The sequence below is a fragment of the Notothenia coriiceps genome, unplaced genomic scaffold, assembly GCF_000735185.1.
Source record: "Notothenia coriiceps isolate Sejong01 unplaced genomic scaffold, NC01 NC01_scaffold00035454, whole genome shotgun sequence".
Lineage (NCBI taxonomy): Eukaryota > Metazoa > Chordata > Actinopteri > Perciformes > Nototheniidae > Notothenia > Notothenia coriiceps.
Window position 1 is genome coordinate 138,755 of NW_011368155.1, and position 21,537 is coordinate 160,291.

Sequence of the window (21,537 nt, forward strand, 5' to 3'; positions counted from 1 at the left end):
CGTCATTTACTAGAGTAGAAGTACAGATACTCTGGTAAAAGTAGAAGTACTGACTAAACTAAACTTTACTCAAGTAAAAGTAAAGAGGCTTTGAAATGTACTTCAGTAAAAAGTACCCATAACTAGCAGCTGTTTTAAAGAGTACCTGACCTCCCTTTATATTAATAGAACAATAATGTCATTGTTAGCTAATGAATGTTTCCATGCTGAACAACGGCAACATGACAACGTTTTCATTGGTCCCTCTTCTTTAGAGAAGACCAGGAAATGATGGATACACGGATCGTGTTCAAATCAATAGGCACGCAATGACTCTAAATAATAATGATCACGCCACCAAACACACATTCAGACTAAAGGAACCAGCCTGTTTGGAAAATGTGAGAAGTAGAAAGTACAGGTATTTGGGTTCAACATGTAAGAAGTAGAAAGTACAGGTATTTGGGTTCAACATGTAAGAAGTAGAAAGTACAGGTATTTGTGGGTTTGTTTTTTGTTAAAGGAAAGTAAAATAAAAGTGGGGTCGGTCAGAAAAATAAGTAGTGGGGAGAAAAATGTCAGCTAATCAAAGTATTTGTCTCGATTCTTCCCACCTCTGGTGTAGGGGATGACCTCCTCTACACGCTGATTCTTCTTTCTTTAAGGATGGAGAATGGGTGAGAATAGCAGAAAAGGTCATGTGGGTTTTTGCTCCGATATATTTAGGCTCTTGGCAGGGGGGAGGTACCTATTTAATGCCTCTGTACGGGCTGGATTTACAGCGCCCCATTACTCCTGACAGCGAGGAGCTGCTCTTCCCTGTTGGGGGTGTAAAGAGGTCTGAATTTATAGCCGCACGTCGAGCACCGAGAACTGGTTTTAAATGGGTGGGGGACTCGGTTTTGGAATTTCCCTTCTCCTCGAACCATCTCCACCCAGTTACATATCTGCTTTGGTGACAGAAATTCTGGGCGGCGGAAGAAACACGGTTATACTGTAATGAAATATGACGTTCCATTTGGTGCACTTTACATCGGCATCTGTGGCTTCACAGTTTTCTAAAATGTTTTGGTAATTTACAAGACCGGGGTTTCCTGGCTTGTTTTAGTAGGGTTTTTCTTGTGCGGTGTGATTTTTACCGCTGTAAGAATTTAAATCATGCTGCCATCGTTGTATGATACCGCTGAGCCAAAGACAAACATCAACTATTTGTGCATGATCCATGTTGTACCCATTTTTCAGTCAGCCAGTTTCGCTGACTCTTTCACGACCACTAGATGTCCCCATTTAACTCTTGTGTGTAAAAGCACTTCTGAAGCCTCACACTGATATGCACCAGATTGCGGGTGACTATACGCAGAGATGATTTGTTAGGCAGGGCGTGTCCAAACCTCAAGGGGCCCGGTGGCCAAATCGGCCCTGCGACTTCATTTGTCGATCGTCTCGGCCCGCGCGCTCGCAAAGACAAGTTAGTAATATGTTTCCTTGATACGCGCGGTTACATGGGCGATTTATCAGAGCACGTGCTCCCATAACATGTCCCCCCACTATGCATCTCAATTAAAAAAAAAAAAATTCTCAGAATCTCGCCATTTTTCGTCAGCATTTGATTTTTTTTGTTCCAAAATGTCCTTTTATTTAGCCTTTTCTTTTAAACAAGTCATTTTGTGACGTCTCACACTGAAGAGACTTGCAATTATTGCTCTAGACTTTCTGCTTTCAGACCGACGTATAATTATGAAGTTATTACCCCTTATCCGATACATAATCCGGAATGCAGTGGGCATAAGCTGTCCATCATCAATACCAATTCATGTTGCTAGGGTATGATTTAATATGTAGCAACCTGCATAGGTCTTTTAAAGTTACAACCGGCCCTTTTTGGGATGAACCTACTGCGAATGTGGCCCGAGATGAAAAGAGTTCGACACCCCTGAATGTGCTAGGTTCAAACATTCAGCTATCCATTAGTGAAATAAATTAGGAATCTCCTTCCAGGATACTCTCTCTTCCGCCTCAAAGACTCCAACCTCTACTTCTATTTAGATATTGTATGGGCTATTTGATCTTGCATCCTTGGGTTACTATAACCCTTTAGGAACACACAGTTAGAGGGTTTACACTACACATGTATACGTTTTTAGCACTGTTGAGAATATGCACATTAACATGATTGTATTCTCGGCCTCTGTCTCGCTCTAACTGCTGCTTTACCACGTTTATATGTGTCGTATTTTTTACTGCAGTGAGAGTGCCAAAGATATTTTGTCTGTACTTTGTATGACGGACAATAAAGAAATATTCTATTCTGATTATTATATTCTTACATGTAAGCCATGAAAGCTTCAGGAATGGAAATTGAAATCATTTTTTGATTAGAATTTGTTTTTTAACTTTGTTTCCAGCTTGTCACAAATGAAGATAAAAAGCGTTCAGAGGTAGAATGCGATAAGGAATGAATGGCTAAGAGATGGGAGAAACAGCTCGGTGCGCATAGATCTTTGAAAATACACAACCGAAAAAATCTGCCCTTCCTTCAGACTATCCTTACAGAGCCCCTCTCAAACACACACGCCGACGGCGCACTATTGGGACCAATGGAGGGGCACGGCAGATAAGTTTGTGCACAGATGGAAAGGCTGACAGGGTCAGGTAGGCACCATCAGTGTTTTAGCCGGGCGGCTCAGATGATTTGGTCGCTGCTTTTTACAGCGCCACGGCTTCCAGAGATGGACATTTCTTTATGTTTTTAATTGTCAAGCATTCATGTATTTCATTGCTATCGGGATGTTAGGAGCATTCATGGTAATATAACGAAAAAGTGTTTCTCTCGCATGAATTCCGTTACCCCACCTTTAGTGCACAGCTTTTCAAATATCTTACTCAGCAATAAGGCTTTTGCAAAAAAAAAAGCAACTTTCCCACATTTTCTTCCCAGTACTGTGGTGTGCGGCGTTCCCCTCAAACTCATTTCCTGTTTTGTATAACTTGCATTTTTATTGCCAAGACGCACGTGACACGGTGGTCATCCTAAACTCTTCGCCAAGAAAAATGGGGCCGAATTGCCAAAACCATAATTGTCAAGCTGTAGAGGGATGCCGAGGCTTTGTTGCGGAAGACTTTGAGAACTGCTGAAATCGTGCAGCTCCTTGTTCGAAGCTCCTCTGCAAGTGTGTGTCTGCCAAAAACATCCTCTTCAATGCCAAATGTTGCTTCCTCAATGGAGGCGTGACCAGCCAAGGGCCACCAGTCTTTGAGCGAGGACCTCTCTTTCTTTTGGGAGGCGGTGGCCATCAGCCTGAGAAGAATCCAATTAAAGTCAGGAAAAAGAGCCTCATTTTGACTTGCTCTGGGTGAAAAAAACCTGATCAATGTCGGTTAATGTAATCCGAGGGGAAACCTCCACAGCACTCTTCTCGCTTGAGTTGACACCTGTGATGGTGGTACTCTCAACCAAAACCTAGATTAAAGTACACTTGATAGGTCTTAAATGAGCGTTAGAAAGAATGTAAAAACTACATGAATTGTAGCTTTTAGGTTGTGACTATCCATGGCTGTGTTGCATTTGTGTGCTTTTCTACAGGGTTGCTGAATTTCTGTGGAATTTTCTGTCCAGCAACAGGAGAAAGGGGGGCCTCTCTTCACACATTTCAAGTAACACCTAACACCCTATGCGACCGTGGTCACCACTCCTGGCTAGCCTTAACTGTCATCATGCCTTACTCTCTTTATTTTCTCTCACGCTAAACGCTTCCTTGAACCAGGCATGTTGGCCGCGGTATTTTCCTTGTCCACCGCAAACCAGCCTATAACCTCAATTAAAAGGCCGTCCTGCGACCTCTCTCTCCCACCGCCGTGCTCCTATCATGCACAATGCACTCCCTTCATGTCCTTCCCCCTCACTCACCACATTAACTATTGTGGTCCCGCGTGGCGTCACGGCGACCTCACAACAGTGTCACGCAAAACCAACCTCTCTCTAATCCCCCCCTCCCGTCCCCTCCCCACTCCTCTCCTCTGCCTCCCGCCATCACTTATCTGGAGACCCTCGCAGACTATATGCCTCACCCATCGCATAGATCTCAGGAGATCTTTCACCATTCTCATGCGGCTCATTCTTTTATCCTTTCTTTACCCGCCCTCAAGCGCACATGACCAGGCACTGTTGCGTCCATATTTCCTGACCCCAGGCAACTTCATTAAAAGCTGTCATGCGACTCACACTTAGGAACATATATGGGACTCGGGCGGCCCGCCTCGACCTCCTCGTTGCTCTTCTTCTACCGACCACGCTCACACGCCTCCTCTCCCTCTGTATTTGTGATGCCCACCAGCAGACGAAACAAGCTGATCCACTTTAGCTACCCACCGGCCCCGGCGCACGCCTGCCGCACTGCGAGCAACCGCGAGACCCCCAGCCGTCCTCCGCGCGAAGCTGGCGCGCCCAGCGAGTCGGAGCCCTTGGGGCGCCAGGCGCAGATGGTTTTCACCTGCCCAGCGCAAGTTTCTCCACCCCGGTAAAGACAGGACAGCAATCAGCCCTTTCTCTAACATTGCTGAAATAGAGGGGCTATGAAAATGGGCTAGAATCAATGGCTGCATCCTGTGTTGGTACTTTTGGGGCCAGCCCACACTAATTTACGCCTAATCATATTCATGCCGACCCCACCTCACTCTATGCCCTACACTAGCACCATGCATTAGGAGGATCTTTAAAAGAATGGCCAAAATCTTAACCTCCGCCCACTTCCCTCCTGCTGCGCCTCGGATCGCCAGTCGCCCCTGGCGCGACCCTTCCCTCCATCCCTCTCACATGCGCCTCGGGCCGGTCGCTCCCCTCCTCCCCTCAATCACATGGTCCTAACGCCGACTCATACACTATTCCCCACCTGCCTCCATCCCCCACGCATTCCTTCCTAAAGACATGCCCAAGACAATCCAACAACCAATCATAGACTTACCTAACCCCATCGAGACTCCGCCCCAACGAGCCCATGACCATATCTATTCTCCCAAAGGTAATTGAACCTTCTAGCATCTCAACTCTGCAATCACAGATCAATACAGCGTCTGGCTCTTTGTTCATAAGGTGCTTCTTTTATCACTTCTGCTGAGCAAATACACGTGATGCTATGTTGAAAAGTCCTACTCTCAGACAGATCGCTGAGCCTGACGGNGCAGCTCTGCTGATCTCTCCTCCCTGGCTGCAGGCTGATAACAGACAGTTGGGATCGCGGTGAAATTCTCTCTGCAGACCCATTCTCTCTGCAGACCCATTCTCACAGCGTTTATCAACCTTTTTCTTACTCAATATCAAGCCACACTTATTGTTTTTACTTCGGCTGTGACTTTGTGTGTGCTCAGGGTGAGTTTGGCTGTGTATCGCTAAACAAGGAAACCACACCTCCACGGAGCTCAGCGCGATTCACAACGTCCCGACCAATCAGAGCACACTGTGCTCACAGGGAGGGTGGGGGCTGGAGCTACTGGAGCTACAACGAGCCGTTAAAGGCAGAGAGTGAAATTCAGTGAATACACGTAGTTTACAGAGGTGCTGTATGAGAAACCAAAGTGAGTTTAGAAAATTGCACAATATAAATCTATTCTAGTAGAACTCAACAATGGAATTATGATCAGTGGAAATGGCCATGACATGGGACCTTTAACAACATATCTTTTGAACCCTGAGCCGAAGCCATCATTAGATATCATAAGATGAAATATGCTTAACACAAAAATGGAAATGATGTCCCTGCTTAACATGTTTTAAAAGAGGCAGGTTGCCAGCTAACAAGCCACGGACAGAAGGCGTCCAGATTGTGAAGCCCTTTGAGGCAAACTGGTGGTATTGGTCTGTATAAATATAAATACATTTAGCTCGTCAAAGGCAGTGTTACATTTGAATGCATTCAGACTGTATGGGTCATTTAGGGGCAGCAAAGGAGGACACTGTAAATGTTATCAGTGAGTTAGGAGGCTCCAAGCTTCCTGCTGCTTCTTGATTTAAGGACATGAAATGGATTTGGATGCGATGTTGGGTGTTGGTCCGCAGACGGTGAAAATCAATCCATCATATAAGACAAAGCAACGTGGTCGGAAACTCTGGATCATGTTACAGAGAGAACTAGGGTTTTTAAATTAGGTATATGATTAATGATAATGATGTCAAGTTTTGCGATCTAGCTGTACACACTAGGGCTGCACGATATTTAAAAAAACTGACATTGCGATATTCTTTTCCCCCGCGATATATTGCGTTTTTTTTAACTATATTTAACCGGATGAAGGATTTTAGTCACGGACGTCTGGATCTTAACTGGTTGACTCATCAAACCTTAAGTCATGATCTAACATGTCATCATAATGCAGGTTGCTTACCCTCAAATAAGGGGGTTCATCTGTGAATGAAGAAGAGTGGGGTCTAGAAGGGATCATAGAGATGAAACATTAAACTATAGGAAGCTTCATTATCACATTAGGGAATTAACATACGTGACCAAATAGGTCATTTAGCTTTTTATTCCACAATTAAAACCTTTTTTGTGCAAATAGCAGCAAAGTAGTGGAGATCTTTTAAACAACATTATCAAAATAAAATTAAGAACAGCTATACACCAGCTCCTTTAAGCGTTCTCATATGGTGTAACACTGGCAAAGGCATCTGGAATAGTTGTTTGCTGTGCATGCAGACTCAGAGCCTGCATGTCACTCCACTCAAGTACCCCTTACATGAGAGCCCCGCAAGTTTTCCTTTTGTAGCAAGCAGCAAAAATAATTGTAACATGACGTGTTTGAGTTAATTTACTTAATATCGAATGCCCTAAAAAAAAAAAATGTAAAAAAAAAATCGCACGTCCCTGCGATGTGAATATCGCGCCTGCGCATATCGCGGTTATCGCCATGACACGGTATATTGTATATCGTTCAGCCCTAGTACACACTTCTTCATCTTGAAGTATAAATCTGAGGTGTTACACATCACTAGTTACTCTAACTTTGGTGTCCTTCAAGGCAGCAATTTGGGGTATTTGGTACCTCATAATGCGGTGGCTTTTTCCACATATTTCGACATTAAATACGTTTTGCTGTGAAAAGGGTTGTTTTAACTTAATTGAGTTTCAAAAGAACATTATGGAAAAGGTCCCCGTGTAACCGATCCTGCTAAAGATGTCTCTCCTCGTGTAATAAATCAGGATATGTCTTGATTTGTAAAATTGAAAATAAACAGTTGTTTTCTACGTTGCTTCTTCTTCTCTGGGAGTCTTTCTAATCTCCAGGAGCTTTACTGTATCCTGTTGTTTCTCTGGGCATTAGAGAACAATCAATTCCAATCTCAGGTTTCTAATGAAGCTTCCCATCGAGCCATACAGGTCTATTAATGGCATGAATAACTTATTGATGGCTCTCCTGGACCCTTTGCTAGTATTACAGTATAATGCTCCGGTGCAGCTGGATCAGCGTTATATTTCCCTGGGTATTGTTTTGTTCCAGGCGATGCTGTGCCTGCTCAGGAGGAAGACAAGTGGAACCAGTCGCTTAAATGTAAAGAAGACGTAAAGAGAGGGGAAGCAAAGCCAGCACTATATCATAACCGTTAAATATATATTGTATTATTACCTTATGAAGCTATGCAGTCATCCTATATCGAAATGTAGGTCTGTTTAAGATTATAAAATGTGTACATGGTACCGGATTAGGCCTTGCTGCAAATTCTTAGTTATTTAGATAGTGGTGTAGTTATTGAATTAACTTTAACACTTTATGTATCTGTTATGGCTCAAACATAATTCAGCAGCTTCCCCCATCTACCAGATATACTGGGAATGTCTTCTCTATTGGAACCCTGTTTTCTATTTGTATTTTATTATATATGTTGGATTGTTGGAGGAGCTCGGGTCAGAAGAATTTCATTGCCATTTCTACACTGTAGCTTATATGAAAATATAACCTTTGAATCTTGATCTTGAGTCTGTTTGCAGAGATCGCAACAGTACACACATCCTTTACTCAAGTAGAAGTACAGATACTCGTGTTTAAAAATACTCTAGTGAAAGTAGAAGTACTGACTAAACTTCTTTACTCAAGTCAAAGTAAAGAACTTTGAAATGTACTTCAGTAAAAAGTACCCATAACTAGCAGCTGTTTTAAAGAGTACCTGACCTCCCTTTATATTAATAGAACAGTAATGTCATTGTTAGCTAATGAATGTTTCCATGGTGACCAACGGCAACATGACAACGTTTTCATTGGTCCCTCTTCTTTAGAGAAGAACAGGAAATGATGGATACACGGATCGTGTTCAAATCAATAGGCACGCAATGACTCTAAATAATAATGATCACGCCACCAAACACACATTCAGACTAAAGGAACCAGCCTGTTTGGATTATGTGAGAAATAGAAAGTACATATGTTAAAAATGTATGAAGTAAAAGTAAAAAGTCGTCAGAAAAGAAGTAGTGGAGTGAAGTACTGATACCAGAAGAATGTATTTAGGACAGTAACAAAGTATTTGTACTCCACTACTTCCCGCCTCTGCTCGTTGGTTCTCAACATGTTAAGACATTTATGGAGAACGTTTTAATTCATTTTTTTAATTTGCAGTTTTAAGTGTGTAAAACGACCCCGAAGTCCTTTCTTCTCACAGCAAAAACACTGGAATGAAATATGACTGTCAGTAAATACTAAATGCTTTGCCCTCTTGATCTTTTTTTTCTTTGGCATGTGTGTTTTGTTGAAAAGGTCAAAGGTCGCTGAGTAGAGTCAACGGTCATGAGGGCAAGGACCTCTGTAATGCTACCCCGCTGTAACATGCATGACTGATGCATGTGACTTTTACAGCCCTAACTGTCCTCTAGGCTATAAACTGGACGAGCCTTTCACCAAAAGTGTCTCGCTTAGTTTGCTCTCTTCATTTAGGGCACGTCTGAGGAAGGGTCTCCTCGCATGTTTTCAGCTCTAAGGGGATAAGAGTGGCTTAGCGTTGTGTTAAGCTAGGCAATCACCCAGTGGGTAAGTGATTTGCTTTAAAAGTAGAAGAATGGAATATTCCGGTGCCAAAACGGACAGTTTGGCAGGGCCTCGCTGAGGATTCAGATAAGGAGATTGCAGCTGGCCCTCCATGGCCTCAATTCAACCGCTACAACCAGGTGATTGTTCTCCCTCTATCATTCCAGCAGCTTAAAGATTTTTACAATTGTTCACCGGTCAAATCTGATTAGAGGGTCTCGGCTAACCTGAGCCTCTGACAGCTCTGATAAAGTGAGAGTACTGATACTTCCATCCTTTTGGAGCTTCTGTCCTGATTAATGTGAAATGTTAAGAGGCTGTACATCTTTCGCTCTGATCTGAATGATGTCATCCAGGACCTTAATCAAGTGATTGTTATGTTACTATTATCATAAGGTGCCTTGTTTCTAAGTTTACTGTGATAAAGGAATAATACACAGTGTATCTTAAAGGTGTCCTAAAGGAATTTCAGCCACATACTCTTTCAGAAATAATCCTTGATGAGGTTTTGAACATGATATGGTGTTCAATCAGGACAGCATTTAGCTGTATTTGGGTAGAATTCTCCTGATCAGATACTCAGCATAAGCTCCGCCCCCTCTTTTAAAAATGTGTTATTATTATAATTGTTTTATAAAGCTTTAGACCCAGAATCAGCCCTTCTCTAACATGCCTGAAATAGAGGGATGTCTAAAATGCATGATCTGTTTGGTATTTTGAGCAAAACACATCATAGACATGTTTTTTTATATATATTTATATATCTGAGACCTATAATATATGGCATGATAGGAGATCTTTAAGCAAGTTACCATGGTTGTTATGTTACTATTATCATACGGAGCCTTGTTTCTAAGTTTACTGTGATAAAGGAAAAATACACAGTGTCTCTTAAAAAGCTGCTGCCAAGGAATGCTGGCAGCCAAGATATCCAACCAAGGCAGGGGGGGGGCGGGGGGAACTCCTGAAACATGCGAGCATTCAGGAAGTAACTGGCAGGAGAGCAAAGACTAAAATAAACAAGCGAGCGTTAATGAAAAGCGCCACATTTCAAGAGAAGATTGGTAGAAATCTGAGATGGCGTGCAGAGATCTCTGATCATGCAGTAAGTGTCCTGGCATGCAGCCTCCTCCAGAAAGTGTCTTAATTACCAATGAATAACCACATGACTGCAGGCACAAACACACACACTGGGAATCCCTGTCTTTAGCCGTGCTTCATCCAGTCCTTTTTCTGATCCAAGACACCCAGCAGGGGGCTCTTCTTCTTCTTTGGAGACGGCTTAACATGGGACATATGGGAAAGCCTTTGCCTGCCAGATCACTGTCTTTAAACAGAGCCCAATGGCGGATAATGACACTCGGGAGAGAAAGAAAACAGGAGATGTGTTGTCTGGCTGACACGGGACACACCATGCTGTCTGTCGATTGAGCGAAAAAGCACTCAAGCTTATATGATGACTGCATGGCCTATTTTAGCCTGGAGACCTACATTACTGCAATAGTGTCTAGTGTGTGTTCGGATGTCTCTCCATATGGAGCTCAAGGACTTTTACACAGTGTTGCTGGCTTTTTTCCGCAAAAACAGAGGTACAAAGAATGGAGAGAAACTTAACAAGGGGTAAGTTTTGAGCTCAGATTGTCAGCTTTTGAGAGAGGTTTGAGGTCCTTTGATCATTTTTAGTCGTGTGAAGGAATTTGTCATTGAGCTGAGCACAGTTTACAATGAATAGAAATAGTGTGCTCCTTCGTTTGATTCCATTGTGACAATTGGCTTGAGGAAGTTTTTGCACTTGTTTCTTTTCAAAGTATTTCACCTCTAACTGTGCATTGTGATGATGCATCACGTTTTTTTACCCTCTGTCGTCACATTAAAGCTGAAGACCGTCAGACCTCAGGCTGAAAATTGATTGGACCCTTAATTGTATTTCCTGGACTGCTGACGAACGCCACATTTTAAATTCAGCTCGTGCTGCACGAGGGTCAGGGGAGCCTGGAATTTGCTTTCGCCCCCACATACATCCCTTCAAAACACACACACACACACACACACACACACACACACACACACACACACACACACACACACACACACACACACACACACACACACACACACACACACTTGTCCTTCCTGAAAGATGTCTTCAATAGGTCACTGAAGAGCACTTTGACATTAATCACACTGAGCATGACTATGTTTTTATGTAAAGTAATGCTCTGTCATCTCAGAGTTATGGACCATCCATCAAATGCATTTAGCAGACTCCCTCTCTCACATATAAATAGGTTTTAGGAGACTGAATTTCACAGTAATGACAAATAGCACTGTTTATTTGATGGGATGTTCTTCTGGACACTTGTCCCATTCTGTATTTGGACCGATTTACTGCTTGGATTTCATTATTAAAATATAATTTTGGATGGGTTTTAGAAAGTATTTTACCAATACCAATGAATTGTAATGCTTTAAAACAAATACCGTAAAAGCAGTTTGTTGGTAATCAGTGCAACATCGATAGTGATTACTGGGCTAATTATCCAAAGCAATGTTATTTGTGTTGCTCTGCATGAGTTGCCAAAGAAAATGAGATGATAAAAAGTAGTTCAGGGAGTTTAACTGAACTACAGAGCTAGAAACAATACATTTGAAGCTTAAACTCCTCATGGCTACACTATTAAAATTAGCAATAACGAATCAGCAAGTTCCACAATTTTCCATTTTTCAACCAGAATAAGTACATTTTCTCTCCGATTACCACTTCAAAGTCAGAGCTATTCAAAAGCACCAGTGTGTGTCCACTGAGATGCCACACATCTGTGCTTTATGGGACTTTGAAATGAAAGCAATATGGAGGGCGAGGCAGCACTTTGTGGTCCGTAGAACCACAAAGGGTCTCTTTCAGGTGCGCATGAATCACACAGACCCCTCAAAAAAAGCCTCAGCTGAAGCACCACGCCAGACGTCCCCCTCCCCCCTCCTCCTCCAGCCACAACATAAGCAATCAGGCATGGAAGAGTTGCGTCCGTAATGCAAAGGTCGCTGAGGTCACTCTGGAAGTTTGTCTGGAAGTTACAGCTGTGAGTGTGTGACCACGGCTATGAAAGCAAATTCTCATATCATTGGATTTTGCATTGATTGCTTCCCTGGCTCATTTGGCAAATGTTTTCATGCATTAGAATACTTTTTTACTCCCATCTGTTGGCTTGCCTAATGATATTTCTGCTATTTCTCATTTCAGGTTTAATTTCCCCACATTTACATATTTATATGCATCTAACATTTCCTATGCTGGCAGCTTGGTACTGAACCAATAACAAAATAGTTAACAGGAGGGTGGTATGTGAGTTTTCTAAAACAATTTCGCTAAGAGGGATTGGTCACACACTTTTTAGACATTTTATTTGTACATGGAAATATGTTAAATGGACCAAAGAGTTTTAAGAGTTTGTGGAACTATTCCCTTAAAGTTAGAAATGCTTTTCATCAAGTGATAATGATGTGGTTAATAAAGAAAACTGTCCTGGTAGTCCAAATACAGTTTACAATACATGCTCTTTTTTGTACAAATACTTGGACTGTTAATGTGTAAAGATCTTGAAAAAGATATTCCCTTTCTGTATGATTCACTATTTGGCATTATTTTGATGAGTAGCATAAGCCCTGCTGTCACACTGACAAAACGATGTGTTTGGGTCTGGAGAGAGGAGGAGGTGATTTAATGTGGGAAATGTGCAAAGAGTCTTTCCTTTTGTCACTTCACAGTGAATCAAACCAAGATCACCAGGGATTTATCCTTGAGTAAAACGCATGCTCACCTCTGCGAGTGTCCTCACAAAACACAACAGGGGCACACTCTGTGGCTAAATCTGTAGGTGGTCACCTGCCCAAATCCCCTCAGGCTGCAGGCTGACCCCGTGTCAGTTTCGCAGACTACAAAGCTGTGCATGTCACGTCCTCTTTGCTCTGTACGTTGTGCTGATTAAGGCCAGCGTTTAAAGCAGGAGCAATCTGCCAGCCTCTTCCTGTGTTCAGCTAGCGGTCTGATTACAGTCGGCTTTATGGCTCAGCCCGGACAGATGGTGAGGCTAGCATCGTCCCGCCCTCGTTCTCTCCCACAGTCAGGGCACAACTGCCGGGCAATCAAGAGACCAGCATATATAAAACATGCATGCCACTATTGAAATTATTTGATTCAGTGCAACACTATTACTCCTAATGTTAAAGCAGGGGTGTCAACTTTTATCGCGGGCCACATTAAGATAAGATAAGAATAACTTTATTGATCCCAATTTGGGAATTGTTTGTGTTGCAGCAGCATGGCATTGTACAATACAAATTAGAAGAAATAAACATTCCAAAATGTAAACATCTCAATAGAAATAAAATAGCATTCCAAAAAGTAGAAAATATACATGTTGAATTACAAATTTAAAGGAACAAAATATAAAGCAGGATATTACATATACATAAGTATGTGAGGAATGGAATATTACATATTAGATTGCATATAAATGTAAAATGTACAGTGTGATTTAAACATGTTGCTGATGACGATGACCTAATATTTTATTTAGGAAAATGTATGTATGCTTAGGACCAGAAAAGTTTTGTTCAAGCTTCTTCTTGCCCCTGTTGAACATGACAGACTATTTGAGAATTATTATTATTATAATTTTTTTGTATTTTTTTGTTGTTGTACTTTGTTATAATTATTATTATGAGTGAGAAAAAAAAGAAAGAATAAATATATATATTATTATTATTATTGTTGTATGTTTTTTTTCTGACATCTTCAATATATTGACTAAAAAAAAATTAAATCATTTTAATTCTCAAAGGGCCGGTTGGAGCTTGAAGACTATATAAATATACATATATTAATATATATATATACTATGTGCACGGGCACGGGCACATAGTATATATATATATTAATATATGTATATCTATCTGTCCCCGGCTGTTTGAAGAGCAAGCATGGGAAACAAAAGACAGTGTGTGCCTCTTTGCATCCAGCTAGTCACACACACAGTTACAATCACACTCCCGCGACAGTAGATGAAATTTCTCAGGAGAGGACGACTAGCAAGTCCACATATAGTCGATACATGCACAGAGATGAAATTTATCAGGAGAGGACACTTCAAGTCCACATATAGTTCATACATCACAGAGATGAAATTTCTCAGGAGAGGGACCGACTACGAGTCCACATATAGTCATACATAACAGAGAAATGAAATTTCTCAGGGAGAGCGACGACTACAAAGTCACATATAGGTCATACCATACAAGAGTATGAAATTTCTCAGAGGACGACTTCAAGTCCACATATAGTCATACAATCGACACGAGGATGAAATTTCTCAGGAGAGGACGACTACAAGTCCACATTATAGTCATACATCACAGGAGAATGAAATTTCTCAGGAGAGGACGACTACAAGTCCACATATAGTCATACACACAGAGATGACAATTTCTCAGGAGGAGGACGACTACAAGTCCACATATTAGTAAAATTTTATACATTCACAGAGATGACAATTTCTAGAGAGGACCGACTACAACGTCCCACATATAGTCATACCATCACAAGAGATGACCCTGTCACAGGAGGTACGAAAATTACAAAGTTTTTAGAGAAATAAAAAGAGTAGACGACACGACGTTCGTGGAGAAAAGTGGGAGACAGGACTTTGGTTCGGGTCAGTACGAGACTAACCAATCGACAGCTTGCCCGAGACAACACTAACCAAAATATATTTTTGCTAACGACCTGTTCCATAAAATTTTCTAAGTCAAACCCAACTTGGGTCCACGAGTTGACCTCTTATAAATGTCATTACAGAAGGTGTTTTTGTGTGGGGATAAGATTGACAGGATAAGTGGGGACCAGCAAGACAAAAAGTTAGGGGTATTTAGAAAACAACAATCACCCCCTGGGTCTTTTCCTAATGAAACACCTCGTGTCTCTGATTATAAAACGTATAACTGTCGTAACGATAAGTACAGTGGGGCATGTAAAGTCCCTCGCTCGACAGATCAGTAAAAAAATAATACTTCGGAAAACGTGGAGCCCCGTTAAAAATGTCGTGTTAGTCGGAAAATGTTACCGACAATTATTTTGCCAAAGTGGTAGGACTGTAAATTTGAATATCCCGAGGCAAAAAAATAAGCGTAAAACTTGAGCAGTAAGGACTCAATGACCGGCCATAACAATAAGTGTGACTAAGATTATTTCTGTAGAGAAAAATAACCCGTTTGAACGAAAGGGGGTATTTACATGAAAGTGAAGACAAGGGACCTCTGCAAAAACGACGACGAAATCTTCGAATGTTTTACAACACACACCACCTCCATTTATGATTTTCTTCATTAAAGTCCAGATTTTACTTTCGGAGGTGTCATCCCTTTCACACGACATCAATTCGAGAGTCTGGTTTCGTCACTGCTATTTGTCTGACCCCCGTTGTCGCAAAATCTCGACGTCTGCGGGACTGGGATCGAAGTCTCTATACAATTAGAAAGAGGGTGTCGGGATTAAAGAGAATACATTGTACGCTAACTTTCGGGTGGACTCGAGTCAGACCGGAAATGAGTGGTGACAGACTCGACGCCTTTGGGTTTACTCACTCTTATGTTTGTTTTTCTGCTTTATCGCTCTTATACCACAGGTAATCCATTTGTATATACGAGGAAATCTGTGAAAGTAAAAAATTTCCAGAGGATAAAATCCAGTATATAATTCTTCGAGAGTTCTATATAGTGTTTATATATTTGTTGTACAGACACTTCACAAAACGAGTTTTATGGTTGTTAGTGGGTAAGATCGGTACGGAGTATGGGGAGATAAAGTCGGGATTAATCTCTTCACGACTAAGAGCCCAGATTTCGATTTCCCCTCCCCCCGTACGACTATGAGCTATTTACCGACGGGCACTACTTTGTCGTAAAGTTACAAGGTTTGGTGTAGTTCCTATAAAGACTTGTCATTACCTGGAGTTTTACGAAGAAAGAGAACGGCCCAAATGGTGTTCCACTCATGGAAAAATTATAGGACGAAAATTTCGTGTATACGAGGGTCATTGTGCCAAATCGAGACTCACAATCGCTACGGATTACATGTTTTTCTGGTATACTAAGGTTTTGTGCAGTCCGTAACAAAAGACTATCGCTGCAAAAGTCTGTCGGGTGGTAAAGTCTATAATGCAGTATAGCCCTGCGTTTAGACTAGTGAGACAAAAATCTCTAAACACATGGCCTCGCTTTTCTCTCTCCCAAAACAAAAGACTGTGAAACACTTGAGGGACTGTGTGGCCCTGTGTATAAGTTACATATTTTCTGTAATTTTTCACGTACAATTTCGTACTATCCTCTAGAAATTACAAATGGAACATCCGAAGTTACTACAGGGGTGTCACAGTGTCGTCAGACGGAGGTGTTGCGGGACCAAAGACGTCGGTCGCAGGCGTGGCAGGAGAAGGTAGGACGTGTGGTCCTGTGTAATAGTACCAATTTTGTTAACGTTATTGAATAGAGTAAGTAAACCTCTGAAGAACCAAGGTGTTGTCCAGAGGTCTTCGACACCTAATAGTGCTTATTTGCCCGTTTTACGAAAGATCATCGGTACAAAGCCGGTTTTCTTCAAAATCCATCCGGTGACTAGTTAAACTATGTTACCAGGGTGCCGCACGAAACAACAATTAAAGGTGTCTTCTCGTATACTTGACGTGGCTCCCAATAAAACCCCCAATATTAAGGGATTTTTACTGGGCTGACGGGTCTCGGGTGTTCGATGAAGTCTCGCTTTCGTGGTTATGTGTAGGTTTTTGCCAAGATAGAAGTTCGACAATACCTGTCGAATTTTACTCAGTAACGTTAGGACTTAACCTATAAAAAAGACAAATATGTGGAAAGGTATTCGTATGTTTGTGTGTGTTTCAATATTTATGTTGGCTTACCCTTGACTAAGTCACGGTGGGATACCGATCTTGGGAACAGGTTTACTGATCTAACCTCTTGCTTACACGTTTGTATCATGAATGACTTGTATAACAGACACTAATAATTCTCACACACACACGGGTCGAACACACCACACACAGACGACTACCGACCTTTAATCACGTTAGTGTCGTCGGTTCGTGGCTCGCCTCACTGGAACTGGAAGTTCAGCTCCAGACGAGATTCTGTTAGGTTCGAAAAAAAAGGATAAAACACGACGATTGCGACGTTCGGACCGTTACGTTTTGTCCACCGTTTTCACGTTGCCTTTTTACGAAGGACAGATCAAATGTATCCTTACTTACTCGGTTTACGATTTTGACACCTCCCTTGAATTCATAAGACTAACGAACATTTTTATTTTTCTTCTCAGGGTGTCGTCCGTCTACTGCTTCTTTACTTAAAACCTCCGGTTTCCAAGTACGATTGAATTTACTAGTCTATGGGTAAGTGCTCGAAAGTTGCTCCAACCCTTCACTGTCGGTAACATTTTGTCCTCTGTTTTCCTTTCCCGAAACTATATCAGCCACCCTCAGTTAGTTGAGTGTAAAATACTGTAATAAAACCATTAGCAACTAACACTATTTACATTTAACCAAGTTATGAACGTAAGTAAGGAGTAATGTTCGTTTAAGTGACCAAAAAACAAAAAAATGTAATTGAATTCATCTTTAGTAAGTCGTGGATAAAGTCAACGCCAGAACCACCCTTTATAAAATCCACCCAGATAACAAATAAACCACTAATATATGGATAATGCACCTTAAGTAAAACCTATTACCCGATGTGATAAAGTAGTAATGACAACATAACATACACAAATCGATAGCCTACGCAAGATTACCGTTTAGGACAGAAATCCCAACATATCAATCTGGGTTTGCAGCGGGCCTCCAGGGGCCACAACAACGCCCTCGACGACGTGATCGATTGCGAGGTGATGACATCGATGTGATGTAATCGTTTTGTTTTGCGAATAAATAAAAACGTTACCACGCCGGCCCGAAGTTTGTTGAAGTTTGTGAAAAGTTTGGTGGAGGTGACCCAAAGTTGGTTCGTAATTAATTCTACAAAAGGTGGTTCTATGCCAATTGAATTGGTGAAGGGTATACATTAAAACATTCATCTTAAGCTTCTATGTACTAAAGACTGAGGGCGTTCGACTTCGAACAACGATCCAATGATCGACCCACAAGAGGTTAGTTCCCCGGCCCCCCCTTTGTTTCAATCACTAATCACCAAGGTACCGACTAAATTAAGTTGTGTTTAACAAACCCCCTTGACTTTCCGATAATGGTCATGACCATGACAACGTCGGGCCGGTGTAAAGGGGGGTTGTTGTGTAAACTGGATAGCGTTGTGTCTTCATGGAAAGTTTAGGGCTAGTAAACTTCTGGAAGATTTTAGTATAAATTCGTGCGAAAGAATAAAAAAACCCAGTATAAATTCTGGAAAAAATTCCGGAATGTAAGTCTACTAGTTTTAAATTCTGAAAAATTCTGGTTGGCGCCCTTGGGACTCCTCGATTTATGCTTGTAATATACGTCTGTGTCTGCCCAAGTCTTTGTGTCTTTATAATCTTTTGTCTGGTAAATTCCCTTTTGTAGATCAAACTACCTACGACGTTTTGATGTTATTATATACACACACACACACACACACACACACACACCACACACACACGACACACAACCGCTGCCGGTATCCCGTGATACCTCGCGCGGGGTGGAGAAGGGTGTAATGTTTATTTTTTTTTTTTTTTAATTCTATTTTTTTATTATATAAAATTTATATATAAAAATTAAAATTAAAAATTACTTGTTCCATTTTTAATATTATTAACGATAGTCAATTTTACAAATTAGATGTTACTTTAACAGCAAATTTTACCACAATGCTACAGATTTCAATGACTATTCAGTGTACAAAAGACGGGACGGAACGGGCACCATAGTAATGGGAGAGAGCAGACCCTTCGATTCTCTCCTCGGGAGTTGGTCCACGTACTTCGTCGGTGATCGGTCGACTGACAACGATAACATTCGATACCGAGGCTTTGTATTTAAACTTCGGTTAGTCGCAGCAGTTTAGACTACTAGTGTCCCGCGGCTTACAGCTCGCGGGCCACGTCCAATCACCCGATCTTCCTAGGCAGATCACATTTTGAGGAACGCTCTCAAACCGCTCGCGTGCACCGACTTTACAAATGCAAACCTGTCCGTTGCGGACCAAGTCAATGCTAGCAATTGTAGTCACCCGGTGTCGTTTACTACCACTCTTCGATTTGATAGATAATTAATACAGNAGAGATGATGTAGAGCAGGGGTGTCAAACTCAAGGCCCGGGGGCCAAATCCGGCCCGCGACTTCATTTCATGTGGCCCCACAAGGGCTTGCAAAGAATATAATATGTTTTTTATACGGTTACATGGCGATTTACAGAAGCACGTTGCCCATAAACTACATGTCCCACAATGCATCTCAAATAAAAAAAAAATCTCAGAATTTGACATTTTTTCTCAGATTTGATTTTTTTTTCAAAATGTCACTTTTTATTTAGCTTTTCTTTTAAAAATCATTTTGTGACGTTCACACTGAAGAGACTTGCAATTATTTGCTCTAGACTTCTGCTTTCAGACCGAGTTAATTATGAAGTTATTACCCTATCCGATAATAATCCAATGCAGAGGCAATAATGTAATATAATACATTATTTTATATATATTAAATATGTAAATGTATATAGTCTTAAAGTTACAACCGGCCCTTTGAGTGCAACCATAATGCGAATGTGGCCCGAGATGAAAAAGAGTTCGACACCCCTGATGTAGAGTCATAACATTCAGTATCCATAGTGAATAAATTAGGAATCATACACAGGATACTCCTCTCTTCCCCTCAAAGACTCCAACCTCTACTATTTAGAAATATGTATGGCTATTTGACTTGCATCCTTTGGTTACTATAACCCTTTAGGAACACACAGTTAGATATACACTACATGTATATCGTTTTTAGACTGTAAATATGCACATTAACATTGAATTGTATCTCGCTGCTCTGTCATCGCCTCTAACTCTGCTTTTACCACTCTTATATGTGTCTATTTTTTACTGCAGTGAGAGTTGCCAAAGATATTTTGTTGTGCTTTGTATGACGACAATAAAGATAATATTCTATTCTATTGTATTGTATTCTTAAATGTAAAGCATGAAAGTCAAATGATTGAATCATTTTTTGTAGAATTTGTTTAACTTTTTTCCAGCTTTACAAATGAGATTAAAGGTAGGGTAGAATGGAATAAGAATAAGAATGGAATGGCTAAGAATGGAGAAACCAGCTCGAGTGCGCTAGAATTTGAAAATACACAACCGAAAAAAATCTGCCCCTTCCTTCAGACTTCCTTACAGAGCCGCTCCTCAAACACACACGAACGCGCACATGACCAATGAGGGCACGAGATAAGTTTGTGCACAGATGGAAGGCTGACAGGCAGGTAGGCCATCCAGTTATTTTAGCCGGGCCGGCTCAGATGATTGGTCGTGCTTTTTACAGTACTACGGCTTCCACAGATGACATTTCTTTATGTATTTATTGTCAAAGCATTTAATTTATTCATTGCTATCGGGATGTTAAGAGCATTCCATGGAATATAACAAAAAGTGTTTCTGAAATGAATTACCTACCCCACCTTTAAGTGCACAGCTATTTCAAATATCTTACTCAGCAATAACTTTGCAAAAAAAAAAAGCAACTTTCCACATTTTCTTCCAGTCACTTATCTTTCCCCTCAAACTCATTTCCTGTTATTTTACTAACTTGCATTTTTATGGCAAGACAGTGACAGGTGATCACCTAACTCTTCCGCCAAGAAAAATGGGGCCAATTGCAAAACCATAATTGTCAGCTGTAGAAGATGCCAGGCTTTGTGCGGAGACTTTGAGACTGCTGAAATCCTCAGCCTTGTTCGAAGCTCCTCTGCAAGTGTGTGTCTGCAAAAAAGTCCCTCTCAATGCCAAATGTTGCTCTCCTCAAGGAGGGAGCGTGCCAGCACAGGGCCAAAGTCTTTGAAGTCAAGGACTCTTCTTTCTTTTGGGAGCAGGTGGCCATCAGCCTGAGAAGAATCCAATTAAAGTCAGAAAAAAGAAGCCTCCATTTTGACTTGTCTCTGGTGAAAAAGGACTGATAAATGTGGTAATGTAATCCGGAGAAACCTCCACAGACTTCCTCATGAGGGTGATGGGGTACTCTCAACCAAACCTAGATTAAAAGTACACTTATAGGTCTTAAATGAGGTTAGAAAAGAATGTAAAAACTAAATGAATTGTAGCTTTTAGGTTATATCCATGGCTGTTGTTGCATTTGTGTGCATTTTCTACAGAGTATGCTGACATTTACTGTGAATTTTCTGTCACAGCAACAGGAGAAAAGGGGGGTTCATTAGAACATTTCAAAGTAACAACAAACTATGGAAGTGATACCAATCTGCTAGCTTAAATGTCATCATGCCCTTACTCTTTTATTTTCTCTCACCGCTAAA